Below are 12,916 nucleotides of genomic sequence, written 5' to 3'. Positions count from 1 at the left end.
TCACTCCTGTAAGCGTAGTTACAACTTTCTGCAACAACTGCATTTATGGCTTTTGGTGTTTTCTGGGGACTAAGCATGAAGAAGCCATCCAGCACAGAAGGTCACATTTCTTATACTTTGTGATAAAGCCACATAGACCACTAGGCAGATCTCTTTGCATTAAAATGACAGAACAGCACATCTTGCTCTGGTGCACATTCCCTTTTGCTGACTGGCAGCACTAAGCCTCCAAGAGGGTTCCCTATGCTTACCAGCAAATGTCTCCCTCAGTCTTGCCTGCACCACATGCAAGGAAAAAGGCTTTAGTACACCGGGGCCAAAACAGGCTGGCTGTTCATATGCCCCTTGAGTTTCTTTGAAAGTCTATGCCTTGCATTCCTCTGCAACCAAGCTTAAGCACTGACAGGTCTTCTGCATACCCTGTCCAACACCTCCACCTCTGACCAAATGATTGGGGCAAACTAGCTCTGTCCCACCAAAGTGCCCAGAGATGCCCATCCCACTTTATGGTTGTCTCCATCTTCCTAGTCACAGTCGGCGCAGGGGAGGTGTTTCTAAACCCAACAGGACTGCATGATCCAACAAGAGTTGGCTGACAGCAGCTCTGGCTCACTGATATCCTTGGCTTGGATAGCTTGAAATAACAGCAAGATTTGGGGAGATGGAAAGGGAGCTAATACTGCACTGGTATTCAAACAGGTCAAGCGCGATACACAAGGTAACTGTCAGCCAGCGAGCCCAAAATCAGCCCTGAGCAACAGAATGGAAAAGATGACAAACAGGTCAATTAACTGGGAACTAAAGGAAAGGAATATAGAAGTGAGGTCAAGTCAACGGGGTCTATGGAGAGCCACTCTTGTCAAAGGAGTCCATTTTCATCATTCACCAGAATTACATACACGCACACTGACAGGCTGAGAGCCCATGATATTCTGATAAAAAAATAAACAGGGCAGTACGATGTCAATCAGGCACATGTGAAATGAATAACAAACTGGCTGTGTGACAGAACACAAGAAGCAGTTGTCACTGGGGAGGGAATTAGATGGGTTCCAGGGTGATCAGTACGAGGCCTGGCATGATTCAAGGATTTCATCTGGAAGTAAATATTTTTATTTCGAAATAAACATACGATCGACATTGATAATGTGTGCTGCTGACACAAAAATTTGCAATGTGGTGTATTGTGATGAGAACAGAGCAATCACACAGAGCAGTTTGGATCACTGTGGAGGGCAAATTCATCCAAGCAATATGGGATTTTAATAGAGCCAAATGCAGAATTACACTTTTAGGAAGAAGGAATGCAGGCAGCAGCTGCAGATAGAAGGAGATGGTCCTGGAAACCAGCAATTCTGAAAAGATTTCAGGGGTAATGACAAGCAATTAAATATGAACTGTCAGTTCAATGCCGTGACATCAGGGCAGTGAAACACTGCAGGAAAAGGGAGGTATTTTTGCCTCCTTACACATCCTCATCACAGCAGGGAATATGTATGCTAAAATATCACATCTAGTTCTGATGTGAAATATGTCACATCTTCTAAGGGATGTCGAAAAACTGGAGAGCGTACAAGAAAAAACATGACAAAAGTAATTTGAGGGCTGGTGTTCAATCTCTTCAATTTAACAAAAACAGGATTAAAAGGTGCTGTGATTACAGGGCATAGGTTTTGTTCCACAGGAACAGAACACCAGGTGTAAAGAGCCTTGTAATCTAACCAAGAAAGGCAAACCATGAAACAACATCTGCAAACTGAAGCAAAATGATTCCCTCCTAGAAATCATGCCCACATGCAGCGGTATAGCTGTTTTCTTTCTGCAAAAAACACACCGGTAGTGGATTCCCCAACTCCTGATACCATCGCTTCAGGAGACGAAAGTGTGCTGCTGGGAGGTGAGATATCACTGGAATGGTGCAAATATAACCAAGTAAAGATGCATGATCTGTGCTGTCCTGGAGGTGATTTTAGCCTATCTATTGATCTATTGATAATTTCTGGCCTTGAGCTGTAGAAATCCAAGAATGAACAGTTTTATCCCACAGACAGAAGTCCCCAGTCTGAATACTCATTACCTAATTGTTTCTAATGCAGGAAAACCTTGAAAATGAGTGGCTGAGCTGCTGGAAGGAGGCATGAACAGGAGTCCTGAGAAGATGCAGTGCAGGTAATCCATGCTGCTGGGCTGTCTGCCCAGCTTTGCAGGCTGAAGGTTCATACACTGTTTGGAGTAGAGTCTGGCTACAGGTCATTCAGGGATGGAGACAGAGCAAGAGGGATTGGTCAAGGAGCACAGATGGATAACAAAATTGTTAGCTGCTGATAAAAATATTTGTTGTCTTGTTAAAATCAAAATCTAAACTGAGGTGAGGACAGCAAACAGTGCTTGTTTTTCAATAACCAGCAAGGCTAACCACAATAATTGCAGAGAAGTGAACTTTATTTCAGTCTTACCTCAGTCCCTACCAGCCTCTTTCAGAAGCTCTCCTGAAATTCTGCAGAGTACCACCTACCCCTGATGACCACGGGGGCCAGGCATGACCTGCCCACACATTTCTGAGCTACTAATTCAGCCCTGCTGCCAGCGAAGGAACTTCTGGTGCCTGTTACCTACTGCTTTGTTAGCTGGTGTGCTACTGCTGCTTTCATTAGTGACAAAGGAAAAGCTGTATGGAGCTCTAGGGAGGCTACCAAGCCCTGCAAGCTTAGGCACATTTGTTTTCTGATCTCTGGTGAGAGACCCCAAGCATAATCCTATGGGTGAACATGGCTGGGGTTCCAAGGTCTTTTACTGCATAGATGGAAGCACCCCAAGGAAAAGAGGTCAGAGTTCCCCAGCCCAGCAATGCTTACTGTCCTAGTGCTGGTCACTTGTGGACAACTTCAGCCCCAAGTTTTGAAGAGTCACTGGGTGAAGGTGACCAGTGGCATAAGACAGGGAAGTAACAGCTCTCGTGCTTGAAAATACTCACATCATATCTATCCTTGAGGAAGGGAGCATGCTACATGCAAGTGGCAGGGCTTGCCTGGGTGCTACACATTGCCTGCCTGAAGGAATTCCACCCCTTGGCTTTACGGACAACTCCTGTCATTCCCAGGATCATCAGATTTTGTAAAAAACAAAAAAAAACCCCAAAAACCAACAATGTGAAGGGCTTTATATAAAATAATCATTAGCATTTCAGTTAGTTACAAAGAAAAGTGGATTATATGCACTTAGTGTGAGGGGCAGTGCCAACTTCACAAAAGAAGAATGGAGGAGGAACATTACTCCATGGCTTACAACACTTGAGGAAAAGCCATCCTACTGGGATCCTGTTGGCAAAGCATTCCAGTGTGTGTCGCAGCGGGGGGAGGCAGATTTGCTTTGAATTAATTTGTTTATTTGGTTCTATTCTAGGCAGATGAGCTCTGGGATTTGTAGACTGAATTGAGTAACACCATCCTACCCCAGGCCACAGAAATCAATGGCAAAGGGCGTCTTTCCATCTCTGTCAGTCAGTCCCAATCCATCCCCAAGTCACGCCGAGCAGCTGGCTCATGGTCAGGGAACACAAAACAGAGCTTCTCCCCTCCAAAACTTCAGAGTCAGTCCATGCTGGGCAGATGGGGATTGGCTTGCTTTGAAAGGTCTCAGGGAATAGACCTGAGCTCACCACATTAGTACAGACCTGGCCAGAAGGCATTAGCAACCCCTAAGCATCTGGTGGATCTTAATATATATAGCCAGAGCTTGTCCGCTTCCCAGGGGTCTGCATTGCCATAAGGTCACTCCCTGGTGTGGCTGTCCTAAGGGTAAGAGCGAGGATGGAAAACAGATGTGGCAGCTCCAGATCAGCAGAGTGGGCAGCTTGTGCTACCACTTTCCATGCCTCCACCTGCTCAGGGAAGAGACACTGAAGAGGAAGAGGAGGTTGAGACCCCAAGGACTACGTTCTGGGATGTTTAAAGTCCAAGGGCTTCACATTCATTTAGTCTTACAGCCTCCCTCCATGCAGTATTACTCACTTCCACTCTTCCAGCCAGGCACAGGGCCAGCACAGATCTCTGCAAAGAGGCAGTGGTCTCTTCCTTTATAGGCGACCGCCTGCCAAGCAGCTGGTTTCCCTGCTCTTCATCCGTCAGAGCTGCTGACAGCTTTCTCTGTGTCAGGCACAGCCTGTGGGGCAGAAACAGCATGCAGACTCCTAGGACACCTCTTCTTCTGGGATGTCTTGGGGCACCCACCTCTACGGTGTCCGGCTAACAGCAGCAGTGGTCCAGGGGAAACACAGGTCAAGGAGGGGAGGTAGAGGGAGCAGCGTTCTCCTTCCAGGAGCATGGATGTGTGTGCTCCTACTATCTCTACCAGGCTGGTGGCTCCACTGGCTGAGAGACCTCCGCCACCAGCACATGGAAAGTTTCAGTCCTATAGGTACTAGTTGCGAATCAAAATTAAAAGAGACTTGGGATGGGAGGAAGCTGGGCAGGGTTACCCGCATCTACAAAACTACCCAACGAGTACTTGTAGCTGCCCTCTTCTGAGGTGTGGGTCAAGGATCTGGACTCCCCATAAGCCCCTGAGGATACATGCCAGAAGTCAGGAGAACTGAGGGAGACCTGGTCCCTTACATTCTAGTGCTACACATCCCTGCAGGATCCAAATGACAACTGTATGACGTCTAGCAAGGGAACTGAACACCTACCACTGCACCTTTGTCTGTGTATAAACACTTTATTTCAGATAGGTTTTGTCACTGGTTACACTCTGCTCTATATTTACTTCAGAGACATCAGGCTAGAGAAGTCCTGCCCAGTCCCAGATGAATCTGCAAGGTGTCCCATCCCTACCCAGAGGAGGTGAGTGCTATCTCTCACCCCGCTGAGGACAGCAAACAGCAGACTGATCTGGCAGGCTCCCGGCAACAACACAGATGAACATGAGGACTGATGTTTTCTGAATCAATCACATTTTTTTTAAAAGCCTGCAATTTCAAGATTAGGTACACAGAATCACAGGGAATCCAGGTGGGTACACAGCTGTGGCTTCTCTTAGTGACCGAAGGCCAGGCATCCTCCTTGGGGCTGGAAGCAAAGGTGGCAAAATCTTCAAAGCACTTCCCTCTCCCCAGCAGCAACACCTCAGTCTTTCCTGGATTTAGCTTCTATCGGCCGCTCTTCATACAACTGTTGACTTTGGCCAGATCGCTAGTGAGCTGGGAAATGGCGTTTTTTGCGTTTGCGTAAAGGAAATGCAGAGCCAAGTGCCACAAGAGTATTACTGTTTTTTCATCCAGCGTGCCTCGCCCTCTCCCCAGCCAAAGCCTGACTGACCATAGCAGGGTGGATGGCCCGAGGCACTGTGGAGAGAGTGAATCCTGGACATTGCGGTCATCAGGGAGGGGTGCTAACCCCAGACACGGCAAGAGCTGGCCAGATGAGGATTGGAAAGTCACTCCTCCAGCTGGAAACAAATCTGCACCCCGCTGAGTGTCAGGGAGAGATAATAGAGACCGTAGAGACGTAAAGAGCAATTCCCAGGAGGGCAACAACAGAGTGGGACAGCACTGGCCAAAACAAAACTGAAGGTGAGAAACTGTCAGAGAAGCAACCATCTTCCCAGAGTCCAGGAACCCCATCCCAGGGTCTGAGCTCAACAAGCTCCATCTCTCCAACTACAACCAGCCTGCTGCCTGGGACGCAGCTGCTGCCTCCAGCCACCCGGAGAGGCAGCGTGCTGCCCGCAGGGCTGGGAGCAGGGTCCCATGGAGGGGAGCTGCTGCAGCACTGGCAAGCCCACCCCAGCTCCTCCAGCCCACAGCCTGCACGCGCGGCTCCAAGGTGAGAAGGCTCAGCCAGGACGGGGGCTGAGTCATGCTCAGCCCCTGAGAACCTGCTAGGACAACAGGCGGGTTCTCCCCTGGTTTTTAAACGCCGAACAATATACTCGGTGTCTGTCTTGTCCGTCTGCCTGTCCCTTTGGCTAGATGCCCGCCCCGCTTGCGGCCACAGGGACCAAAATCAGTGATTCACTTCCCCCTTTGTAATGCTCGGCAGTTGCCGATTTTCCACTAAAGCATCGCAGAAGAATGGGCAGCCTCAACACCAGCGTCTGTGTCTACAGGAGAAGAGAGAAGCAGCCAGCCTTGGAAAGCAGCAAATTGACCGCAGACCAGAAACTTCCCCTTTCTTGGACTCCAAACAGGTTCCTCAGCAGGCAGACGGGATTCATGGCTCAGGCTCCAGGCCCCGGAGCACAGGGGAGGCATTGCTTAGAGAGCACTTAAGTTTATTATCAATTAGCTCACAAACATGCTGACAAGGAAGACAGCTCTGTTAGGACTCCGGGAGGGGGGGAGAAACCACACTATACAAGGCACCTGACTTCAAGCCCACCCACATTATGTCCATAAATCCGGGCTCAGTTTAATAGCCTCACGAGCAGCAGAGATAGCTCTGCAACCTGCCCGCTTCAGGCTTCCCACTGTCCCTCCTGCGGCTGTCTTCAGCCCTGGTACCCCCCATGCAAGTGAGTGAGACACCAAAGACCAAAGTCCTCTGCTCCCCAGGGTTTGGTGGAAGGCAAGGAAAGTTCTCCTGGCCAGAAGCCACTAGCCCTCCCCAGGCAGGAGACCTTCCTGGCTGAGCCCAGCAGGACCTGTGTATCATGAAGGCCACAGGAATAACCAGCTCGGTGCCTTCATGCCCTATTCACAGTCACCTGCAGCCAGTTCTCATGCCAGATGGCACACCAGGCGCAGGACCTAGACCGTCACGGGGACATCAAGGCAAGTGGCAACCCTATTGCTTACCACAGCAGATTTCAGCTGCCAAGGTTTCCCCTTGCATGTTCACCTGCCACCTCGCAGTGCCACAGGCACAGCTTACACACAGTCAGGTCATCAGGCAAGCTGGAAGGGAGTCAGCCAAATCCTCCCTCCACTGTGAGACCTTGAGAGCTCCTGTGGGCAGAGGTGCCACCAACAACACCCTTTGCCTTGGGCACAAAGAGCACTGCCAAAGTGAGGCTGCACAGGCAGGAACGAGGGTCAGGCTCCCTGCCCCACACGCACATGCCCAGGAAGTCATGTCAGTCTGGCATCCCGCTGCCTCCACTACCCCTCACCACGGCTCTCGTTTTGAGCTCTCTTCTGTGCCGTCTTGCAGTGGTAACTCCATAACCCTGTCCCGCTTGACACATGCACCAGGGGCCGGCTGAGATTTCTTGTATCTCTCAGCACAAACCGCAGCAACAGATGTGCAAGTCCATGGGGCAGCAAAGGCACCAGGTGACTGCCCCATGCCACCAAGCTCAGTCCCTCCACCACCACCACCCTGGCATCTTCTGTCCTCTGGCCCCCAAAGCAGTGTCGGTGCTGTAGAGCCACCCGAGCTGGCTCCCAGCCCACCATGTAGTGCATGAGAACAAAGAGGGGGGAGATGGGCTGTGAACGCTATTTTTATCTGCTCAGGAGCTGCCAGACACCGCGTAAGTGAACCTCTATAAGCACATAGACAGCGAACAGGCTCTCTTTAACCAGGCTCTGGGGGTCTAATTTGCTCCTTAGCCAAAGTGGCTGCTCACACGTCTCCGCCCAGCTCTCCGCTGACATTAAATGCCCTTCCCTTGCCACATGTGCCACCTGCCACTCTGCGAGTGCTCGTCTTTGCTCTCGTGTATTAGGGAGTGAGCAACTGACTCCCTGGAAGCAGTCCAGCTCTCCAAGCATGGGAACAGCACCTGCCTGGCCCAGCGAGGCTGCAGAAACATGCCCTGCGCAAGGGCACGGCACCGGGCTGTCACCAGGAGGACCAGATCATGCTCCTGGTTGGATCCATTCAGACCTTAATGCTGACCCATAAAGTGGCCAGAACCATGATTTCCAAATGACAAGTGTGATGAAGAGCTGTTTGCAACCTGCCTGTCTCCAGAGCTGAAGTGCGGGCCAACGCCTCCCAGAAAAATCAAAATGCAGCCTGCAATCACTCTGAGCTTCAAGAGGAGCCAGCAGAGGAACCAGGCCAGGCTCCTCGATTACAAATGCCACATCTGAGCCAAACCTTGCACACTCCGTAGACTAAAACAGGGATTTATAGGGAGAGGGAGTCCAGGCGAGCTACCACCTCCCTGGCAGAGCCGCACGGGCTGGCCTGCGGCATGTGCGGCGAGTGGCAGGCGCGGTGGGTGGCTGTGCAGCCCTCCCCTCCCCAGCTCAGCCGCACGCTCCTTCGGGCTGAAGTGGTGAGAAAGTTGCTGGCGTTGGCCCCCCTGCCTGCATGCAGGAGCTGGTGTTCAGCAGCACAACCAACAGGCGCAGCGCTGCTGCCAGACGCAGTCACACAGCTGCTCTCATGCCTTGGTGAGAAGAGACCCATCCAAAAGTGTCCTAACAGCTGTCGTCACATGAAGGTCGCCGTCAGTGCCACCATCTTACTGCAGGCACCCCACGGCCACAGCTTTTGCACCATTACAAAACCAGGTGTAACAACGCTGGCACAGCTGGAGAGCTGGGTTGTCCACCGTGCAACATGACCACCCCACAGGGGGTTCAGCCACCACCACTGACCACGGCAATACTTCCACTGCCCCTCTCCTCCTCCCTGTGCCACCCAGTACAGTGAGCAGTCGGGTCCTGCCAGGCAGGAGAAGGACCCGCATTTAGGGCAGCGGCACACACAAGGAGAGGACAACATATCAACCTGCCTTTGTGCCCACAAGCACACTGAGATCTCCAGCCCAAAGGGCTCTGCCTCCACAAGACACAACAGCTGTGAGCTGAGGACCTGGCCCCCGTCTAAAGAAACCTGCTGCAGAGGCGTTTGCCAGAGAACAGCTCACCACCGGCCATGGGGAGGTCACTCAATCTCCCCCATACAGTGGGAGAAAACAAGCACCCTTGAGTTTCATTTCCATCTTGTTGACTAGCAACATTCACCCCCTCTACCAGGCTGCCAACTTCAAAGCCCTGAAAAAAACACTTTAGCCTATTCATCCTCGCACCCACACACCCCCCGGGGAGCGGGGGGAGCCAGTTGTCTGCCCCCCGCTTCACAGAGAACCCAGAGAGGGCAAAGCCTCTCTCATCCCAGGCATGTGAGTGGGGTGAAGAGCCTGCGGCTGCACACACACACTGAGGACATGAGAGCAACAGGGTGGAGAGGAGATGTGGTATAGTCCTCTCATCCAGAGAAGGGTAGGCTCTTCATCTACAGCAGGAGGTGCTGGGAAGTCTCCCACTCATCCTGGGAACACTGTGGATGTAAGATATATTTTAATCTAAAATAATGGTTGAACACCTGGCAGGATGCCTAGCCTTTGGATCTATTAGCTCGATGTAGTTAGGTCTCCTCACATCTCTCCATCCCCTGACACACATAGGATTCCTTCACCTGCAGCACTCCAGCCATGAGAGCTGTGTTGCTTTGGTGCCTGCTCTCAAAGTCTCAGCCCTGCCAGGGATTGGGGAACGAGCATCCTGGTGATTTTATTCTGTACTGTTCTGCCCTGGCTCCATCCCGCCAGTTGCTCAGTAGCCAGTAGACTAGAGCCTGGCTGAGGACCAGGAGTGTTCCTGGCCATGTATGCATCATGCCTGGTGGCAAAGCCAGTGTTTCCAGGGGTACCATGACCACGAGTCTGCTCTCACACCTCTCCCACATGGCCTTCAATATCCATACCAAGGACCAGCGGGGAGGAGCAGGCTTCATGGCATCCCTACTGGGAAGGGCTCTGGAACAGGCAGAAAGGCTGCGCCTGCCTTGGCAGCGCCTGGGCTCCAGCTCCTCAGCAGAGCTGCTCCAAAGCAATGCAGAAGGCAGAGCTCCAGTGTCGTTATCAACCTGTCATTACAACCCTGGAAGAGTTTGGCACTTTGCTGTTGTAAGAAAGCCTCGTAGCTGAAAAATTAGCACAGCCACCCTGCCAAGGCTACAGGCAACCTAATACACCCTGCCTGCCCCCTCCAGATAGCCTCAGCCTCTGAGTATGCTCCCCATCCTCCAAGGCCAGCGTTTGGCTCAGTTTTGCAGATGTGGGTCTGTTAACCATTCCCCTCGGCTCCCTTCCCTCCTTTTGTAGTTCTCAGAATTCTTTCCAATTTGTCAAGATCTTTTCTGGCAATAAAGAACACCTTGACTCAGTGCAGGACCCCAGGGTGCGCAGGAAAAAAGTCCATGCGACTTGGGTCTTTTGCCTCCAAAGTTCTAAGCACCGCCGATCTCTCGTACATGGCCACACTGCATTACTCTCTGCTGCCTAATTTGCTGTTCACTCCTACTCTGCAAAATCTCAGCCTCTCCTTCTTCCAGATTTCTTCCTCCCATGGAGGATTTTTTTCCTTCAGCTGTAACAGACAATATTTTTCCAGCCTGAATCTCTTCTTAGTTCGTGCCTATATGTCTAGTTTCTGCATGTCCCTGAAGAGAGCCTCCACACAAGTGAGACAAAAATGGGTTGAGGCAGAGAGCTAGGTACTGATCCCATCCAGCACTAGGCACTCAGGGCAGCACTTCTCAGGGTACTTCTGAAGAAAGGAACGGAGAACGAGCATGTTTTATATGGAGTCCTCTACATCTTCATATCAACCACTCCTTGTACCAAATCACCTTCAATTCATCCCTTGTGTCCTGTCAGCACTTGGTGATTTAGAGAAAACACTCAAAACCAAAGAGAACAGCTTTGATTTTGCTTAAGTACCAGCTTAAACCAAATAAGGCAGCAGACGATCAGGTATGAGAAACTGCAGCATAATCCATATGCACAAGGGAGCTGAAAGCAAGCTGGATGACAATCCTAATTCAGGCATTAGGGAAAAACTCTGCAGCGTTGGATCAGGTGGCCTTAGAACTCTTCTAACATCTTTCTTTTTTATACAACTGCTGTATAAATTGTATCGCCATAAATGTCCCAAATGATATATGCATAGTATATAAAATAGACTATAAACTGGATTTTCTGTACTACCTCACCTACCACATGTACAATTCATTTGCCCTGCACCCTTGCATGTAGTCTCAGACTAAGCTGACAGTAGCAGCATTTTTCTTTCAGTTAGAAAGAAAAGTGCATTTGAACAATTTCTCCCAAAGCCTAGAGGCTCAATTAAGGTATAGGAATGGCTCCCAAGGAGGTGCAGAAGAACCAGGCCTAATGCAAAGACCATATTTGGAGTTTAAAAGGAGCCTGAAAAGCCAGCTATCCTCCTGCTGCTCTGAAGCATATGCAACCCCCTAGAAAGTAAATACATAAAACACATAAACCAGAATGGTGCTGACAGCTTTAAAACACTAGAAAGTAGAGCAACTGTATCTGGTGCCAGGCTAGAGAAGGTATATCGTGTAATTTAAAAATAGAAGTATTTTTATATAAGAAAAATGACATTTACACTCCTCTTGGGTAGCTTGAGTTTTTCCTTTAGCCTTCCCAGCCAGCTTGCCAAGGGCTTTCAGCTATGTCAAAGCAGGAGAGGGGCCGAGATCTGGAGCTTATGGAGATCTCATTGCCCTGAGTGGAATCTCTTTTCACATATTCTCACACGGACTGGCACTGGTTTTTTAGTTTCAATTTTTTAACAAGGTCTCAGATATCTACTAACGTTGGCTCTGGATCAAGGAACGTAAATGCTTGGCCACCTTGTGAAAACTATATTGCCAAAGGGAAGCACCTTAGAAAGACGCAATTAGGACTTATCTGCATTGGGAAAATATGTATAAACATGCTGCGGTGGCGGAAGGCAAGGTTGGCACCAGTGTTTTACCCCAGGAATTCAGCGTCACACACTATGGAACTCCTGGGCTGGTCCCATGCTAAGCAAAGTAGGAAACCTGCCACAGCCCATGGCATGGGAATGCACTTAGGTAGAAGGGCTTCTCAGCCAGGGTCAGCTTTTATTTTCTCTGCTATTTGGGTATTAATAAATTGTAACCCTTGTAAACGTAAAGTGAGTGAGCGTCATAAGCGAGCAGGAGGTGTGATCAGTAGATGCGTGGCTAGCACCATATGTGCACAAACAGTCCTGGACACCCAGCAGCAACCCAAGTAGAGTAGTAAGAAAGCTCCCCTTTTCCTCATAAACGTGGAAAGTTCAAAGCTGGCAAGACAGGAGGCTCCAGATCCTGCTTTAGCAATTAAGGCAAATCAGTCTCTGTTTGGAGCAGCATCTTGAAAAATCAAGTGATCTTGCAATGAAGTTTTATCTGCTAGTCCTCAATGACAACAAGCTAATCAAGCTGATTTCGCCAAGCCACATGTTTTGAGTGGCCACCCCAGGGTGGAGAGCTTTACATCCACCCAGGGGCTCCGCTCTCCTCTGCAAAGGACCATGCTAGACATTTGACTGCCACCAGAACAGGAGCTGGTTTCAGCCAATTTTCAAAAGGGGGGAGTACACTTTCCCCATCCAGCAACGTCTGCCGCACATCCAAGATCCTGCCTTCTGCTTGCTCCCTGCTGTTCTCATCCTTTGCTTCCAGGAGAGAGAACAGAGATCCTGGCAGAGCCTCCCTGCTGGCATCAGGTTCTCGGTGTTCCCAGGCCAGGAGAACTTGCCACAGTTCCTCAAGGGCTGCACATAGCCCTTCCTCTCGTCAGGTAGAGGAGGTCTCTCCTCCAGGGTGCCGGAGAGGAGTCTCTGGGATGAGTCGTCAGTGGGGCAGGCATGTCACAACTAAGCCTTCTTCCTTTTCCATCCTGAAAACACCAGGCAGCTCCCAGCAACTGCCTTGCCTGAACAGAGCCCTCTCAGAGGAAGCTCCCTGCCTTCAAGAGCTTAGCTGCATTAAGCTGTCTTCTGCACAGTGTCTCAGCACCTTATACCACAGCTGCATCCTTCTCCCTTGCCTGCGTTGCTCCGAAAATGCTTTGCAGGTCCCAGTCACTTCTTTTCTTTGAAGAGGAGGGATGCCTTACTTCCCAGGCAGGCCTCATCTAGCACTTC

The 12,916-nt window shown here is 50.4% G+C and overlaps 1 protein-coding gene across 1 annotated transcript in view; it reads right to left on the bottom strand.

Annotated features, from left to right (window-relative positions):
• Positions 1–12,916, bottom strand: part of LTBP2 (latent transforming growth factor beta binding protein 2) — a 75,317-nt gene that overhangs the window by 41,564 nt on the left and 20,837 nt on the right. The gene's annotated exons all lie outside the window — the stretch shown is intronic.

This window comes from Phaethon aethereus (assembly GCF_964289735.1).
Source record: "Phaethon aethereus genome assembly, chromosome: 5".
Taxonomy (NCBI): Eukaryota; Metazoa; Chordata; class Aves; order Phaethontiformes; family Phaethontidae; genus Phaethon; species Phaethon aethereus.
The sequence above is the reverse complement of the archived record's forward strand: the minus strand, read 5'-3'. Positions and strand labels throughout refer to the sequence as shown.